At 37.7% G+C, this 20,073-nt stretch overlaps 1 long non-coding RNA gene across 1 annotated transcript; it reads left to right on the forward strand.

Moving 5' to 3' along the window:
• Positions 1-4,805: 4,805 nt before the first annotated feature.
• On the forward strand, positions 4,806-19,177 carry LOC137960560 (uncharacterized). Its single transcript, XR_011114183.1, has 5 exons — positions 4,806-4,865; positions 5,631-6,248; positions 17,447-17,568; positions 18,402-18,522; positions 18,984-19,177. It is a non-coding gene; the product is annotated as an uncharacterized lncRNA (long non-coding RNA).
• Positions 19,178-20,073: the final 896 nt, after the last annotated feature.

Genomic DNA, 20,073 nt, shown 5'->3' on the forward strand with positions numbered 1-20,073 from the left:
CGAACATTTATTGTCATCCTCAAAGGTCCAAATGTCATATGATTGAGGAGTTTGCTGTCTTCTTCCAGCCATTTATAATCTAAATCCCAGATGGTCAAACTTTATTAGACAACCTTTACCCGTCATAGTAAATAGGGACACATGGAAACACAAATAACCACTTAAAAAAACCACGTGGTGGATATTTATGACCCATCCGAATCTCCTCACCACATGGCAAGATCATTCCATACTACTTCAAAATTATTCAACAACATTTTATAACATTTACAAATTAATCAAACTAATTCCATCGCAAATGACTAGAACAATACAAAAACACACTCTTCAAATCCAAATTCACTGAACACAATTGGTAAAGCCCAATATGACTTCGCAATCAATACGAACCATACCTCTTCAATGATAGAGGTCGGGTTTCTTTGGCTAATAGACGCCCGTGTAGGCGATTCAGCCTAGTTTGAACTGGACTCAACCTTCCCAATAGCCCCATAAACCCTAAACCCTAAACCTTAGCCCCTTAACCCTAAACCCTAACTCCATTAGCCCCTAACCCCAACCATAATTCCAAAACCTAAACCCTAAACGTTTTACACTAAATGCCTTAAAAGCCCCAAACTCTAAACCCCTAAACCCCTAAACCCTAACTTCTATTAACCCTACCTTGACCACGCTATTTAAAAAAAAAAAAAAAACTCTAACCCTAAATACCATAAACCCTACCTTAACCATACTCTAAATACCCTAAACCCGAAATTATACCCTACCTTAAACCTAACTCTAAATACCCTAAACCATAAACCATAAAGACAAAATTGAACCCTAAATACCATAAACCCTAACCCTATATCCCAAAATATGCAGAAACTCAAATATAAATACAAATACCGCACACATAAAATAAGATTAAATCAAATACAACAATAAATTAATAAAAAAATTAGGGTTTAGGGTTACCTTCTGAGATTTTGGGAAAACCGAAACCCAATGTGGAAATCGAAGCCAAATGGAAAAGTCAAGGGAAATCGAAGTAGAATCGAAGAAATTGACATTAAAATAGGGAAATCAAAATCAAAATGGGTTGAATCAAGGAAATTGGAGGATTTTTAGGGGAAAAGAGAAGAACGAGAGGGAGAAGGGAGATGGAGACCGAGAGAGACAGGGAGAGGAGATGTGAAGACGATGAAGGGAGCAGAGATGAGAAGGGAGAAGAGATACGAAGAAGACGAAGGGAGTGAGAACACGAGAGAAAGAAGAGAGAGAAAAAAATTCGAGAGAGGAAGGCCGAGAGGGAGAAGCGAGCGCAAATGAGAAAAAAAAAATTAGTCGGGGGAGGAAATGATGCGTCCCGAACGAGGCTTCAAGTGGATGATTCACAAATTTGGGCTGAATCACGATTCCACGATTTTAGCCCGAGACGATTACCTACATTTTTCAGATGATGCTAGTGCTGGTGCACCACTAACGGCCTAATTTATTGGAAGATGGGCCCAAGCCCACACAACCAAGGTAGGCCCACATATCCAAGTGTGTTGGAAGATGGGCCCAAACTCATAAGACCAAGGAAGACCCACATATCCAAGAGTGTTGAAAGATGGGCCCAAACCCATAAGATATGGGACCCACCATGATCACGTGAGGTGGCATAAGAAGTCTAATAGAACCACAATTATTATGGAAACAGGTCTCATTGAGGAGTTTCAGTTTAAAGATGTTTTAATCATGTTAATCTTCTATTTATATTTGGTTATTTAATTATGCTAGGACTTATCTTTAAGTGTTAGTGTTTGGATGTAATTGGAAAAAAGGTAGTTTAATTGTTATTGGACTTTACTACTTTCCTCTATTATAAATAGAGGTTCATGTACTCTGATTATAAGAAGTAAATGAAGTATATATCTTTTCCATAAATTCAACATGGTATCAGAGTAGGTTCTGTGAGTTGACTTGGTCAACCCGCAGAGGTAATGTGATCATTTTTTGATTTATTATCTCCAGTAGTTTAGGTTCATATTTATTTATTTTTAGTCCCTATACCTATTATTTGCTTTACATTTTTATGTCTACACTGAGCTTTTTATAATTCAAATTATATATTGACGGAAGGACATTCGAGTCTACTTTCTTAGGAAAAAATATTTTTCCAATTGGAGTTATCGGCAAAGAGAAATTGATATTTGAAGCAGCAAAGGTTAGATTGCAAAAGAGGTACGAGCAACAGCAAAAAGCTTCAACTTTTGAGCTATTTTATGATATCAAGAACGAGACTTTATATGGAGAATTGTATATCACAAGAAAGATGGAAGTCTGTTTTCTTACCTATTTAACCAATTCTCAATCTGAGTTTTTTATATGGAGATATTAATCTTGGAAGAGTCAATGGTCGTGCTGTCAAAAGGAGAATAAGTACTTAGTTTAGCCATATTATAGAGATCGAAATCTATCAGATTATATATCTCAATAGAAGTATATTTTATGAAGAGAAGTTATACTTATATAAAAGGTTTTAAGTCTATTTTTAGGAGAAAGTTTCATATCAATATGATCTATATTTAAGGATACATTTGCATTGGAAGAGTCAAATGTCATGTTGGTATCATGTTGCATTGATAAATACGAATTTAAGCCAAATTATTTCATGTGTCTTTATTACTCTTAAGGACATTTATTATTTACCGGTTATCTACTATTATACTACTGCAAGTTTGGTACATGTTATTTGGGCATTGGCCCATTTTCGCTACTGCTATTGTATCTCTTTGACTGAGATATTATTATGAAAGGACTCTTCTATTGCTATCTATTGTTAGCATTGGTTATCCTGATGAAAATTTGAATAAAGAACATTATGGACTCATCATCTTATCTTACTTTGATTCTCATTATCATGTTATTGTTATTGTTATTACTACATCTAAGTTATTTAGTTCAAGTTGGGATTACTGCCATTACCTCCCAGCTTGAGATGGAGAAGTAGAAGAAGAATTACAAGAAAGAGATATTTTATATGTTGTGGTAATTTTAATGTAACAAAAATATTCAAGAAAAGGGGGAGCACAAAGATGAAGCTTTTGCATCTATGAAGAAATTTTTGCAACAAAGAAAATTGAAGACCAAAAATACTAACTCGCAATAATAATTGTTGCAATTATTAATGATACCTGACTCGATTCGACTTGATTCTATTTTTCAAGCTGGATTATTATTTTGAAGTATTCGCAACATATTCCCTGGTCGACATATTATTTGGTGTTGATACTCGCATCAGATTGTTTCATGGGTCCTTTTACGAGGATTTTTATTATTTTGGTTCGTGTTAAATGGGCCTAACCCATTTCAGCTACAACTATTGTTTCTCTTTATATGAGACATTATTATTGAAGAAGTGGTGGCCTCAACATTCTATTTTCCTGTTTACCCATTACCTATTGGTTATTTGACAACCTACTCTTACCATCATTTATTTGACTCTCACATACATCTTTGGGCCAACTTTTTGCGTGTTGCTTCGATTGGGAGTTTAAGTCCATCATGGTTAGGTGTTTTAAGTCCATTGAGACTTTTTTTATGTACTCGTGGGTCTTTTATCGTCGTCTTGTGAATGACAGGCATGACCCACTTATCACGTCTTTTATCGTCACCTTGTGAATGACAAACATTTATCACCCATTTCTACCTATGAGAGTCGGTGCCCGGGTTGAGCTTATTACTACATATATGTTACTCCCCTTAATTGACATTTATTACTCCTACCACTTGAGAGTCGTTGTCTTGTGGAAAGACACGGTGATGGAATAGTTTTTACTACACTTCTGAGCACTACGTATAGACCTATTACCTGCGAAAGATAGGAGTGCCACTACTTGAGAATGATAGGAGTGTGCCCCATATTTAGCATGGGTTATGACTGGAGTATGGAGCGATGTCATACGGCTTGGAGTGATTTTATTCTCACTTATCTTATGCAAGCTAGGACTCATGGAAAAGAGCACCAGCGCGAGCCTTCGAGCCGAATTTGGCTTTAGTTGAGTTCAACTCGTTAATTTAAACGAGCCAATTTCGGATCTTGAGCTCGAGAGATACCGAATCGAACTGAGCCGGCACCGAGCAGAACTCGACCCGCTCGCGAGCCGGCTTGATTCGAAGCCACCCCTAGTCATACGGCTTGGAGTGATTTTATTCTCATTTATCTTATGCTAGCTGAGACTAATGAAAAAGAGCACCAATGTGAGAGGGAGTGTTGGAAGATATGGATGACTGCCATTTTATACGAGACTATCGTATACATCATTTGCAGCAAGCTGAGAGTTCGTAATGTTTTCTCACCACCAGCTTGAGAGGGAATGTTAGAAGATGGGCCCAAACCCACACGACCAAGGAAGACCCACATATCCAAGTGTGATAGAAGATGGGCCCAAACCCACAAAACCAAGGAAGACCCATATATCTAAGAGTGTTAGAAGATGGGCACAAACCCATAAGATATGAGACCCACCATGATCACATGAGGTGGCATAAGAAGTCTAACAAAGCCACAATTATAATAAGAAGTCTAATAGAGCCATAATTAATATAAAAACAAGTCTTATAGAGGACATATTTTAAGTGTTAGAAGTTGAGTCTAATTAGGATTTTTTTATTTTCTTCTATTATAAATATAATATTTATCTTTTTCATAAATTTAATGACCACTACCCACGTGTACGTCAATGACTAACCCCTCCTAGCGTTTCTCGCTTTGACACATGCACTGACCGAACCATTATTTAATGGAAATTGCACACTTCGCGGCTGTACACGTCTAACAAAGATACCGTCTGGCTCTGCCCTTCCAGCTCTCTGTCTGGCAAGCTCCATTTTCTCCGGTACTTCTTCAATCTCTACATATTGATTTACTTTGGTATTGGGACGTTCGTTTTCACTCTTTTTTGTTTTTAATCGCATCAAGAATCAGTGGAAACTTTGTATGGAGAATCTTTTAAATCATTTGTATTGCATTTATTGCCATTAATAGAATTTGGTGCTTTTTACTTTGTTTTGTGAATCGATTTTGCAGATTGAGGTTATTTTATTTATTTATCGATTTCTCTAGCTTGTCTACGGCGAGCCTGGGAGATTTCTGAGATTTCGTTGTTGAGATGGTTCTGGACTCTTTTTCTCGAACGGGTCATTTATGTTATTGGGGTTTTTGTGGTGAGATAATATCCTTAAAAGACGCTGGAAATGTGGACCTACAATGTCGAGTGGTTGAGAGAGATGTTCTTTTGTAGTTGATGGAAAATATGAATGTTCTGTAGAATATTATAAAAATCGTCGCTCCAGGACAACGTTCTTCTTTCTTTTTTTCGTACCCTTTTTCTTTATGGGGTCAATGATTTTCTGTTTGTACTATTTGTTGAGGTGAGGTGCAGTCGGATGTGGAATCATTTTATTTTAGATGAAAATGCAAGAAGTCTGCAGTTTTACATTGACTATCTTTTCTCCTTTGAGGTTTTGCATTTTATAAGTTCGTTTATGGTCTTCCGATTTCAGATGGGGGTTTTAGTGTTCCTTCTTGCAGGTCTCTCTTTTTCTCATTACTTTGTCAACGTTAGACATGACAATAATGCGCATTACATTTCTGCTTGCAGTCCTACTTTTTCTGTCGGTGCATGTCAAAGCCAGAAACGTCATTGTGTTCAGGAGATTTTGCAATTGGAATTGTTTAAGTAGGAAGAATGAAGTTCCAAAGCTAAGGACATACTGGGTCACAAAAAAAGATTTTGAGAACGTTAGAGGTGTAAAGAATCGGGAAAGGAAAAAGCAAGGATAGAGAGAGAAGGTGTCATTGCAGATTTCTTTACATTTTCCTCGGAGCTCTAAAATCTCACTGTTATGGATGCTGGGATTGCAGAGTTTTGAGGCAAATGTAAAGAACGTGACATTATGTATACATACTTTTGCAGATTTCTTTACATTTTCCTCGGAACTCTAAAATCTCACTGTTATGGATGCTGGGATTGCAGAGTTTCGAGGCAAATGTAAAGAACGTGACATTATGTATACATACTTTGTGTAGGAGGATAAAATGCAACCCGAGGAAGACATTGAACAAGCTCAAGTTACATCACAGAACAAGAAAACGTTCTTTGTTCCTTTATGGAACAACCAAAGCTATTAGAAAGGCTCTCAAAGAAAAGGATACAAAGATGGAAAATTTGATGAACGACGAAGTAATGTGATAGAAGAAAATTTGGAGAACATTGTCAGTAAGTTTTCTTCTATTTGCCTCCCTTTTAAAAGACATTGAGTTTCCCTCAATTTTGCCATTTTTTAGCCAATTGTTTATGCATATTGAAGATGGTTTAGAATCTTTTGCTTTTCTCATTTTTGTTCGTTCACCTTTTTTTCCCTCGATTCATTGATGATGATAATCTTTCAATTGTGCTAGTGCTATCTTTAAGCACAAGATAATTTTAATCTACTGTTTCGGTCATTGTTACCTCTGCTTGAAGATTCTATATTGATAGAACAATTGAAGGGTATTGCAGAAGACATGGGAAATTAAATATGGTTTTGAACCTTTTGCATTTTTCACTTTTGTTCGTTCCCCATTTTTTCCCTCGATTCATAGATGATGGTAATCTTTCAATTGTGCGAGTGCTATCTTGAATCAAAAATAATAATTCTAATCTACTGCTTCGGCCATTGCTGCCTCCTGCTTGAAATTATCTGTAGTAGTATGAACTTGTAAAAAAACTATGCAATTACCACCTGATGAGGCATAGTTGGATCAAGAGAGATGAACTCAGATGAGCATTTTTAGCAGTGCTGATTCTGGAAGATTTAGTAGTGATAGAACAGTTGGAGGGTATACAGAGAAGACATGGGCAGTTAAACACAGTTTTGAACCTTTTGCTTTTCTCGCTTTTGCTCGTTCCCCATTTTTTCTCTCAATTCATATATGATGGTAATGTTTCAACTATGCTAGTGCTATCTTGAATAAAAAATAATGATTCTAGTCTACTGCTTCGTTAATTGCTTCCTCCTCCTTGAAATTCTCTTTAGTAGTATAAATTTGTAAAACAAACTATGCAATTTGCACCTGATGATGCATAGTTGGATCAAGAGAGAGGAACCCATATGAGCATTGTTAGCCGTGCTGAATCTGGAAGATTTAGTGATAGAACAATTGAAGGGTATATGGAGAAGACATGGGGAGTTAAACACGGTTTTGAACCTTGTGCTTTTCTCACTTTTGTACGTTCCTCATTTTTTCCCTTGATTCATATATGATGGTAATCTTTCAATTGTGCTACTGCTATCTTGAATCACAAATAATAATTCTAGTCTACTGCTTCAGTAATTGTTTCCTCTTGCTTGAAATTCTCTGTAGTAGCAACTTGTAAAAAAACTATGCAATTTGCACCTGATGAGGCACAGTTGGATCAAGAGAGATGAATCTAGATGACCATTCTTAGCAGTGCTTTTTCTGGAAGATTTAGTAGTGATAAAACAGTTGAAGGGTATATGGAGAAGATATGGGGAGTTAAACACAATTTTGAATCTTTTTTTTTTTTTCACTTTTGTTTGATCTCCATTTTTTTCCCGTGATAAACTGATGATGGTAATCTCTAAATTGTGCTAGTACTACCTTTAACCACAAGTAATAATTCTACCGTACTGTTTCGATCATAGTTGTCTCTTGCTTGTAGTTGTATGAAGTTTTAAAATACCGTGGATGTTGCACCTGATGTGGCATAGTTAGGTCAAGAGAGATGAACCCAAATGAGCGTTCTTAGCATTGTCGATTCTAAAATTAAATAGTGATAGTACAAGTGAAGGGTATATGGAGAAGACACGGGGAACTAAACATAGTTTTAAAACTTTTACTTTTCTCGTTTTAAAACATAGTCTTCCCCTTTGATTCATTGGTGATGGTGATCTTTCAATTGTGTTAGTGCTATCTTGAAGCACAAGTAATAATTCTAGTCTACTGTTTCGGTCATTGTTGCCTTCTTCTTGAAATTGTCATTACTAGTATGAACTTGTAAAAAACTAATGCAAACTTCACCTGATGAGGTACAGTTAGATCAAGAGAGATGATCCCAGATGAGCTTTCTTAGTGTTGTCGATTTTAGAAGATTCTTTAGTGATAGAACAATTTCAGAGTATACGGAGTAGGCATGGGGAATTGAACACGGTTTTGAACCTTTTGCTTTTCTCATTTTTGTTCGTTGCCCCTTTTGCCCTTGATTCATTGATGATGGTAATCTTTCAAATATGCTAGTGTTATCTTGAAGCACAAGTAATAATTCTAGTCTATTGTTTCGGTAATTGTTGCCTCCTGCTTTGAATTCTTTGTAGTAGGAACTTGGAAAAAAATATACAAGATGCACCTTATGAGGCATAGCTAGATCATGAGAGATGAACCCACATGAGTTTTCTTGGCACTGTTGATTTTGGAAGATTCAGTAGTATAGAACAATTGAAGAGTATATGGAGAAGAGATGGGGAATTAAACATGCTTTTGAACCTTTTGTTTTTTTCATTTTTGTTTCTTCCCCATCTTTCCCATCGTTTCATCGATGATGGTAATCTTTGAATTGTCCTAGTGCTATCTTGAAGCACGAGTAATAATTCTACTCTATTGTTTTGGTCATTGTTGCCTCTTACGTGTAATTCTTTGTAGTTGTATGAGCTTGTAAAAATCTATGCGAGCTGCACCTGATGAGTCATAGTTAGATCAGGAGAGTTGAACCCAGATGAGCATTCTTAGCACTGCGTATTCTAGTAGATTCAATTGTGATAGAACAATTGAAGGATATATGGAGAAGACATGGGGAATTAAACACGGTTTTGAACCTTTTGCTTTTCTCAGTTTTGTTCGTTCCCCATTTTTTCCTACGATTCATTGCTGACGGTAATCTTTCAATAGTGCTAGTGCTATCTTGAAGCTTAAGTTATAATTCTGGTTTACTGTTTCGATCATTATTTCCTCTTGCTTGAAATTCTCTATAGTAGTATGAACTAGTAAAAAGTTGTGTGTGTTGCACCTGATGTGGCATAGTTAGATCAGGAGAGATGAACTCAAATAAACATTCTTAGCACTGCCTATTCTCGAAGATTCACTAGGGATAGAACATTTGGATTGTATATGGAGAAGAAATGAGGAATTAAACACTGTTTTGAGCCTTTTGCGTTTCTCACTTTTGTTCAATCCTTATTTTTTCCCTTGATTCATTGATGATGGTAATTTTTCAATTGTTCTTCTGCTATCATGAACTTGTAAAAAACCATACAAGCTGCACCTCATGAGGCATAGCTAGATCAGGAGAGATAAACCTCAATGATCTTTACCAAGTAATATTACCAAGAACCACCACTACTGGCCTGCTTCTCTTCTCCACTTTGTCCCTTATAATCTTATCACCATGGAAACTGCAACAGAATTGTAGACCTAAAATTTAAGTATAAGCAAATAGATTCAACATAAAACCAGGCTTTTTCTTCAGCAGAAACAAAACAGAGAAATTACACCTTATGGTAGCATTGCCTACCATTTCAGAAAAAAAAAGGATAGTTGCATTTAGAAACCATGGGACCTTGGGAACTATGTCCCAGACTAATATTTCTCCAATAGGACAAGAAGCTCAACTTCATAGAAGAACAAGCAGTTTGTTTATGGAAAATCTGAAAACAACAACTGCCAAAGAAAAAAAATACAAGAGAAAAAGAAAAGAAACAAAAGGAATGATGAGATTGAAGAAGTAGAATCAATGGAAAAAGAACGCTATGTTAGAGTCATGTTGTCGTGAGCTTACAATTACTTGACATGAGAATGTAAGAAAAATCCGAAAACACAGATGTTGTAGTTTTCCAAGTGGTAATGTATGAAGGATCCAGGAAAAGAAAGAAGTAACGAAATTGATGAAGCAATATACATTCTCAATGTATTCTTTAGGACAAGAAGGGGGTGGTTGGTGAATATTTGAGTTTTGGAAAGAGCAAGAAGCAAGAAGACACCCTCCATGGGCGAGCTAAAAGAAGACTCTTGTAGCTGATGGTGCGGATTCTCAGTGGACATTGTCACTTGTTGCTCTTTCTCTTCATAGATGGAGAGGGGGAGTGGGAAAAATAAGGTGAAGGACAGGTAGACACCAATGCAGGCTTGTTTCTTCTCAGCGGTTTGCCTCTTTGTGCATGAGTAGCACCTTGTAGTCTCAAATCTAACAATGGAAAGTAGGAAACATGAGTGGGTAGAAAAGGGAGATAAACTAAAAAAAAAATAAAAAATCAATGGAAGATAATCCCCTTCAAGTTCTGGGCTATGTTTGTTCAGTCACACGAGCAGAGCTCGACCAAGTGCTAGCTTGCGAACCGGCCCAGTAGTTTAAATGCTGTAGGGCCTACAAGTTGTTTTCACTCTTCGCATCTTCGGTCTTCACTCTTCAGCTTTGGGGAAATCGGGATAATCGCCACTCTCGCCTCTCGGTCTCTCCTCCTCTCCCGTCCACTCTCCACGACTCCTTAACCTGTCTTCTATAACAAATCGAGAGAGTAAAAAAACTCCTTAGTCTACTTTCTTTTATCTCATAGATATTTTAGTTGAACACATCTCTTTTCTGTATTAAAACTTTAATCGTCCTTTGAAAAACATCTTTCTTTTATTCCAGTCTCTGCATATCACACACTTCCATTCATTCCACCATTGTTCTCTCAAGTAAGCATTTACCGATGATTGTTCGGTTCAACTATTGGTCAATTGTTGAATTTACTGATGATTGCCAATTATTTCAGTGTGATAGACCCCACATTAGTATTACCTACTCTAGAAGGAGTAAACAGGAGGATAATTAGAGGGAGATTAATGGGTCGGGGGCATTTAGGGAATTTGAGAAGGCTAAGTGGTTTCGAGAGGGAATTTAGAGGGGGAGCCGAGGGAGAGGAAGGGGCATCGTTTCGTCTACAGAGTTGTGCTCAGGGAGAGTCCTGGTCTCTCGAATACCAGTGGTTATCTTGTTGATTTTAGTGGAGTTCGATTGGGATTTTGATTTCGGAGTTTTCGTTTTTGAGGTTATCACTTATTGGAGTAGTTTGGTGCGATCGGAAGGTTATCGTCTGCGCGAGGCTGGGTTTGCCGAGTTATCGAGGAATCACCGTCTATTCGAGGAGGTTATTTATTTTGATTTCAGCAGCAAAGGTTCGTGATTTTTTTTTTTTGGCTTGAAACTCTTTATTCTGGTTATCGGGGTGTATCATTTGGTATCAGAGCATTGGCTGGGTTCGCATCTGGAGCTTGGCAGTGAAAAGGAATTTCTTTTTTTCGATTTCGGTTGCATTCAAGGCTTTGGCTTACTGAATTGGAAGATATCAGAGGCTTCGGGAGCGTAGTTTGCTCAAAGAAGGTGGGTTCTGTTACGATTTTGGCAGTAAGGATATTAGAAACGTCGTCTGCCGGGAGTCGAGGGGAGTTTCGACTTCGACGATTGGAGAAGAAGAAGAAGAGTAAAAAAAATATATCCTCATGGCTACTACCAGAATGGAGTCGAGGGTGGATTCGGTGGAAGGAATTGTTAGCGCAGTAAGGGAGGAGGTGAGCTCGATGAAGGAAGAAGTCCGGAAGATTCCAGCCATGGAACAAGGGTTGACGGCGCTGATAGGGCGTGTTGAGCAACTCCTGCGTACCCAAGATTAGCTCAACTGAAATCTGAATGCATAGAGTAGGACAACGAGACAGGGGCTGGACTCGGCAGTGGGCGATAACTCGATCCAGAGAGGTATCGGACATGGAAGAGACAGTGGTGAGGCTGATCGGAATAGGCAGAGCCGATTTTTGAGGGAGAAGACCCAGATGACTGGATTTACAGAGCTGAACGCTATTTCTCGCTGAACCGGGTATCTCAATGTGAAAAACTAAAAGCCGTAGTAGTATGTCTTGAAGGGGAGGCATTAAAATGGTTCAAGTATGAAAATAACAGGAGAGAGATCATGAATTGGGAAGAATTTCAGTCCTAATTGCTAAAACGGTTCCGAAGTTCCGAAGACGGATCTCCTTATGAGAAATTTCTGTCGTTAAAGCAGGAGACCACCGTGAGAGATTACAAAAGGCGATTTGAGGATTTGGCGTCCACATTGGAAGACATTCCAGAAAAAGTGTTGGAGTCCAACTTTGTTAATGGGCTTAAGCCTGAAGTTCGGGCCGAGGTGAGGGTGTTGGAGCCAAATGGGTTGGGACGGACCATGGAGTTGGCCCAAAACTTGGAAGAAAAAAATAAAGTTATTAAGCAGACTCGGTTTGGGTTGGGTACTCCAAAACCAGCGGGAACCATAATTGGGGGTAATGGGAGGACCATGTCCATGGCATAATCGACGAAACATGGGGTGGAGAAGAGGACGTCATTCAAGAAACTCACGGAAGCCGAAATCCAATACCGGAGAGAGCGGAGTTTGTGCTACTGTTGTGATGAAAAATTCTCAACTGGGCATAGATGTAAAAACAAGGACTTACAAGTGCTGATTTTACAAGAATTGGAAGAAGTTATGGAGGATAGCGACGATAGCCAGTGTGAACAGCAGGAGGACGAGGTTAGCGCGGCTGCTCAAATAGTGGAGGTGTCGTTGAATTTGGTAGTGGGATTAACACTTCCGAAGACTATCAAGATTGCAGGAAGCATCTGAGAACAACCAGTCGTCGTACTTATTGATGGAGGAACGACCCATAATTTTATTTCCATCACAGTGGTCAAGAAACTACACTTGCCTTTATCTCCAACAACAAAGTATGGCGTTCAATTGGGTACAAGTGCAGCACTGCCCAGGGAAGGAATTTGTAAGGGGGTTCGATTAACTCTTCAAGGAATAGAGATAGTGGAGGATTTTTTGCCTTTGGAATTCAGAAGCATCGATGTGATTTTAGGGGTACAATGGTTGGAAACCTTGGGAGACACATATACAAACTGAAGAACACATTTTATGAAGTTCAGATTGGGTAATGAGATGGTGGTGTTACAGGGAGATCCCTCCTTTCACAAAACTTTGGTTCACTTAAGGCAGTGATGTGAACTATCAAGCATGAGGGACATGGGGTTCTTGTGGAGTTGGGCAGTACCACAGTGGCAGCGTCACCACCGAGGGAGGATACGACAACAATGGTGAAGAAAGTTATGACAGAGTTTGGGGATGTTTCTGCCATGCCCCAAGAGTTACCACCACAAAGGGCAAAGCAGCATGCCATAACTTTGAAGGAGGGAGCTTCACCGGTGAGTGTTCGCCCATATCGGTAACCCCAAATACAAAAAGATGAAATAGAAAGGTTGGTGGGAGAAATGTTGGCTGGTGGAATCATACAACCTAGCACTAGCCCTTTTTCAAGCGCCGTGCTATTAGTCAAGAAGAAAAATGGTAGCTGGAGATTTTGTGTGGACTATTGAGCCCTTAACAAGGAGACTATTCCGGTTAAGTTTCCCATTCCAGTGATCGATGAATTGTTAGATGAGCTTCAAGGAGCTCCCAAGTTTTTTCGAAGCTGGACTTGAAGTCGGGATACCACCAAATCCGAATGAAAGCAGTTGATGTGCACAAGACAACTTTCTGGACTCATGAAGGCCACTACGAATTCTTGGTCATTCCTTTTGGACTTACCAATGCACCGGCTACATTTCAATCCCTTATGAATGAGGTATTCAAACCCTTTCTCCGGCGATTTGTATTGGTATTCTTTATGATATTTTGATATATAGTCCAAGTTGGAGTGCTCACTGTGATCATTTAGTTGCCATTTTGGAGATGTTAAGAGAACACAGGTTGTATGCTAATTCTACAAAGTGTTCTTATGGAAGAGAACAAATAGAATACTTGGGACATATCATTTCTAGAGAGGGGGTGTCAGTTGATCTGAGTAAAATCCAGGCTGTGTTTGATTGGCCCACACCGACCACACTTAGGGACCTACGGGGTTTCCTTGGTCTTACAGGATACTATCGGAAATTTGTTTCGGATTATGGAGTTATTGCGCGACCCTTGACTGATCAATTACAACAAGTTATTACCTGATTGGCAGCTGGTGACAAGGTAGCCGGGTTTCAAGTTGACCATGGGCAGCTCTTTTACAATGGCAGGTTGGTTTTGTCTGCGACTTCCTCTTTAATTCCAACATTATTGCGTGAATACCACTGCTCACCTATTGGGGGCCATTCAAGAGAGGTTAAAACCTATAGAAGAATGGCTACGAACTTATATTGGCCGGGTATGAAGAAAAAAATGATAGAATTCGTGCAAAATTGTGAGATCTGCCAAAAGAACAAACACTTGGCAAGGTCCCCAGTTGGTCTTCTTCAGCCTATTGATTTACCTGAGAGGGTTTGGGAAGATTTGACTATGGACTTTATTGAAGGGTTGCCCAAGTCAGAGGGTGTGGATACTATTATGGTGGTGGTGGATAGTTTGAGCAAGTATGCTCACTTTTTGGTGCTACGACACCCATTTACAGCCAAAACCATGGCTGATTTATTTGTGAAACAGGTGGTTCGATTGCATGGGGTGCCCAAGTCTATTATTTCGGATCGGGACAAGGTGTTTACGAGTCATTTCTGGCAGGAACTCTTTCATCTTCAAGGGACTGATTTGCGGCACAGCACTGCCTACCACCTTCAAACAGATGGTCTATCTGAAGTGGTTAACAGGTGTTTGGAGACCTATCTTTGATGTTTTGCTTCTAATAGACCAAAAACTTGGGTGAAATGGTTGTCATGGGCGGAATATTGGTATAACACCAGCGTCCATTCTTCTACGGGTACCACTCCATTCCAAGTCTTATATGGATGTGACCCTCCGTCCTTATTGCACAATAAATCCGGGACAACTACAGTTTCTGAAGTCGAGCAGATTTTTGAGGAACGAGATGCGTATCTAGATGATTTGAAGTTGCAATTACTGCAGAATGAAGGCCACGACTGATCTTAAAAGGAGGGATGAAGAGTTTCAGGTGGGGGTTCGCGTGTTTGTAAAACTCGGACCCTATCGACAACGTTCCTTGGCCACTCGGCGTAGTGAGAAGTTGGCGACACATTTTTATGGACTTTTTGAGGTGGTGTCACGTGTTGCAAGCGTTGCTTACAAACTGCAACTTCCACCAGAGTCCTCCGTGCATCCGGTGTTTCATGTCTCCCAACTTCGTTGAGCAAAAGGAATATCACATTCATCTTCGCTTCATCCTCCACAATTGAATGCTGAATTAGAGATGTTGGTTGAACCTGCTGAAAATTTGAATATACACAGAGTGAACAAAAATGGGCAGCAACGAATGGAGGTTTTGGTGCAATGGAAGGACCTACCCGAGTTTGAAGCCAATTGGGAGGAATTTGAGGCAATGAGGCTCCAGTTTCTTGTTTTTCACCTTGAGGACAAGGTGAAAGTTTGGGTAGGGGGTAATGATAGACCCCACATTAGTATTACCTACTCTAGGAGTAAACAAAAGGATAATTAGAGGGTGATTAATGGGTCGGGGGCATTTTGGGAATTTGAGAAGGCTAAGTGGTTTCGGGAGGGAATTTAGAGGGAGAGCCGAGGGAGAGGAAGGGGCGTCGTTTCGTCTACAGAGCTGTGCTCAGGGAGAGTCCTGGTCTCTCAAATACCAGTGGTTATCTTGCTGATTTTAGTGAAGTTCGATTGAGATTTTGATTTTGGAGTTTCCGTTTTTTAGGTTATCACTTATCGGAGTCGTTTGGCGTGATCGGAAGGTTATCGTCTGCGCGAGATTGGGTTTGCTGAGCTATCGAGGAATCACCGTCTATTCGAGGAGGTTATTTATTTTGATTTCAGCAGCGAAGGTTCGTGATTTATTTCTTTTTGGCTTGAAACTCTTTATTCTGGTTATCGGGGTGTATCACAGTGTCAAGAACATAAGATGGCGAACATCTCCTATTAAGTGTTTGAACCCGTTTTTCTAAGTGAGATACTTTCAGCTTAATTGAGTAGTAATTTGGGTTGGTTGTTTAGTAGTTTGTATTTTATGTGGGATTGTATTGGTCAGATTTCTATGGCTTACACATATCTGGATTGTCGTCTTGTTCTCTTTGATGTTGCAAGAGGTCTTTTATTTTTCTTCTGAAAAAAAAAGTTTTTTTATCTTGTTTTGATACAGATTTCTTGTTCTCTGTTTTTTGGTACAGATTTAGGAAGAGTCACATGACTTGGAAAATAGGACAGTATCAATGGTGGTACAGATTAGTAGTTAAACTGTTAAAATTCAGAAAAATAATACCAAATATGTCAGTATGTGTTCAGGGTAAAATGACAAATAACTTATGTGTCTCTTTTCTTTGAATAACTTCTGAATGCAGAAGCAAGAGCGTGAGGTGCTTCTCAGAGGTTCTTTTTACTTAGCGTTTCTCAATCAAACAATACCAAAACTAGAGTCCCTTGATCTTGGAGAGTTTGAAGTTGAACAAGTTTGTTTGAAGAGGAAATGAAAACAAACTTATACTCCCTCATATCCAAGCCTAAACAGACCATGCAGACCTAGATATAGAAGACTTGTGGTCCACATAACAGAAACAAGAAAGAGTTTGGATTTGCTCTAATACCATGTTGAAGTTAGACTTATCGTATCCTAAATTGACATATTAAATGTAGGAGATCTTTTCCTATCCTGTACCATTTTTTTAACGGTGAAAGTGTTATTTGCATGCATTTGAAAAAAAAAAGCTTTATTAGCATAAAAAGAAAGTTTAATACAACTAACTAGTATGCTTTGGATCATTCGGCCCCGTAATCTGTAGGACTTCTGACTTCTGACCCATTAATAACATTTTGCATCCCCTGCCTAAACAAGCATGGTAGCTCGAATGTGGAGTACATCTATGGGTCTGAGAAGACTAGCATTTTTAGCCATCTTCTTCATTCTTCTATCAAGAGGTGCTCTCAAGACATTAGAATGAAAGAATTTCGATAACATATGTTTGAGTTTTTGCATTTTTGTATCTATGGATAAAGATTGTTGCATAACTATTTATTAGCTGAGTTCTGAAATACAGTAATAGTAGTAGAGCTGGATCTCTGATTCAGCTTTACTGTCTCATAAGGGTATGTCACTATACAGTAAAAATTAAAGTTACACCTAATTTTTCTCAACAATGGTCAACTTTTCTGCAATTCTTTGTAAAGGTTTATTTTATTTTCAGGTTGGTTGTCATTGTCATGGGATTATATGACTGTACTTCAGTATATTGATCTATGAATAATCTTTTAATAACATATTATATGCTCATCTTCTAAACTTTCTTTTATTGATTTATTTCCAAGTTTTGTGCTTTCAGATTCACCATTAATCTCATTGTAACAGTGTATCAGATCACCACATGACTAAACTATTATGTTGAGAAAAGTAACATTTATAAATATTTCTCCTATGCACCTTTCTTTGTGTTAGCTTTTATGAATTTTGATTTTGAAATCTTGTTTTCAGGCGAAGTTTTATAAAACAATACAGGGATGTCAAATCAGTTTGGTGCACATAGGAATCCAGTCAGCCCAATGGATGGTCAGAGCTAGAAGACTTCTCTAAAGTGCCTTCATCATGTTGAGAAGGTGAGATCTGTGAAACCATTGTTCTAATGGTATGATAATTTCTTTCAGTAGACTTACTGAACAGTTAGGTTGTGGAAATGGTATTGTGACTTGGTTATATCATGCTGAGATGTGTTATTTAATACAACTAACTAGTATGCTTTGGATCATTCGGCCCCTTAATCTATAGGACTTCTTACTTCTGACCCATTAATAACATTTCTCATCCCCTGCCTAAACAAGCAAGGTAGCTTGAAAGTGGAGTACATGTATGGGCATGAGAAGAGTGTCACTTTTACCCATCTTCTCCGTTCTTCTATTAAGGGGTGCTCTCAAGACAATAGAATGACTGAATTTCTGTTACAAATATTTTAGTGAGTTTTTGATTTTTTGTATCTATGGATAAAGATTGTTGCATAACTCTTTATTAGTTGAGTTCTAAAATACAATAATAACAGTAGAGTTGGATCTCTGATTCAGCTTTACTATCGCATATGGGTATATAGTAAAAATTAATGTTACACTTTCTGCAATTCTTTGTAATGTTTTATTTTGTTTTATGGTTGGTTGTCACTGTCATGGGATTATGTGACTGTACTTCAGTTCATTGATCTATGTATAATCTTTTAATAACATATTATATGTTCATCTTCTAAACTTTTTTTTATTGATTTCTTTCTAACTTTTGTGTTTTCAGATTCACCATTAATCTCATTGTAACTATGTCTTAGATCACCACATGGCTAAACTATTATGTTTTTAAGAACAACAGTAACATTTATGAATATTTCAGCTATGCACCTTTCTCTATGTGTTAGCTTTTATGAATTTTTATTTTGAAATCTTGTTTTCAGGCTAGTTTAATAAAGCAATACAATGATGTCAAATCAGTTTGGTGCACGTAGGAATCCAGTCAGCCCAATGGCTGCTCAGAGCTTGAAGACTTCTTTAGAGCACCTTCACCATGTTGAGAAGGTGAGATCTGTGAAACCATTGTTTTAGTGGCATGATAATTTCTTTCAGTAGTCTTGCTGAACAATAAGGTTGTGGAAATGGTATTGTGACTTGGATATCTTTCTAGGATGTGGATTTGGTCGTCAATTGAGTCCTAAGGGATGGCAATTATTTTGGTTTGTCCCACTGGGGATCCACCTCCCATCCAACCTTTCAAAAAAATTAAATAAAACATAAAAATAGTAATGACAACAAAATAAAATCCTAACGTTTGAAACAAATGAAATCTTTGTGGCTAAATGTATTGAAGCCATTGAGCTATTTAAACATTTTCTTTTGAATGTAGAACCCGAGTGAAACTTGAACACCACCCCATCAAGGGTCGATTGTGTTTTTTAACATTTAATTCATTGTTATCATTTTTAGATGGATTTTCATGCATTCTGTTATTTAAGGAAATATGGGAATCATCATGGTTGCAGAGAATAGTCAATCTATTGGAGCTAGTTGGAGGTGTGATGGACGAGCTTGGAAATTTGACAGGTCCAAGAATGTAAATTTGATATTGATATTTCCTTTAAAATTCCGTGTTTAATTATTGAATAAAGTTTATGCATATTATTATGCGGTACTTATGAACTATTTTATGCAGAGTATATAGACAATTTTATATAGGATTTATGTACAAAGTTGATGCCCAATTTTTTCTAAAATTTATGCATTATTTTATGTACAGTTTATTTGATATGTATGTTATGCAAAGTTTTAAATATATGTTGGAGCTCGAACCTGACTCGAATCCAGTTAAAATTCTTGGGCACGAGCTCAAGCTCAAACTCAGTTAAGATTCTTGGGCTCAAGCTTTATTACAATTTTAGGCTCAAGGCTGGTCTTAGGTTGAGCTCAAGTTCAAAATATTTAAATCACGCCTAGCTCAAACATATGCAAGTTCGAGCTCACCTTAACTCGATCCCATGCTAAGTCGTCGTCCATCACCCTTCAGAGGAGAGCAAGCAGTGAGAAATCAGATGTGGCAAGGCATCCGTCCATGGTTGTAAATAGATCAATATTATACTATTTACATATATTTATTATTATACATGGCATGTGCTAAATATCAAGTAAATTAATCTACGTGATTAATATTGCATATAAATTATTTTTTTAGAAAAAGTATTTAAAGTTAATTTTCATTGGTGTTATAATTTAATTGAAATAAAGTAAAGTTTTCGTGTATGTCTAATATTCTTTTCCTAAGAGACCATACTCTATGTTTTCCCCCAATTCAATCAAACCCTTACACCATAATATTGCATATGCTTTCTTATTTTTGTGTTTATTGCTATGTAGATCGAATGCTCCTAATTTTTAAGGATGTCAATTTTTTTTAATATTTTAAATAAACTAAGAATTAATAAAAGTTCTTACTCGTAATAAGTATTCAGGTAATTTTATTTGTTTGGGAAAATGTGATGCATGTTAATATATTATGTGTAACTAGATAATTTCTTTAGTAATTTTATTATATATTAGAATGACAATGTTATTGGACTTTTATTGAATTGATTAAAG

Source organism: Aristolochia californica, unplaced genomic scaffold (genome assembly GCF_029961685.1).
Source record: "Aristolochia californica isolate CCGP_79_NKW_82.1479 unplaced genomic scaffold, dmAriCali1.0.hap1 SCAF_3, whole genome shotgun sequence".
Taxonomy (NCBI): Eukaryota; Viridiplantae; Streptophyta; class Magnoliopsida; order Piperales; family Aristolochiaceae; genus Aristolochia; species Aristolochia californica.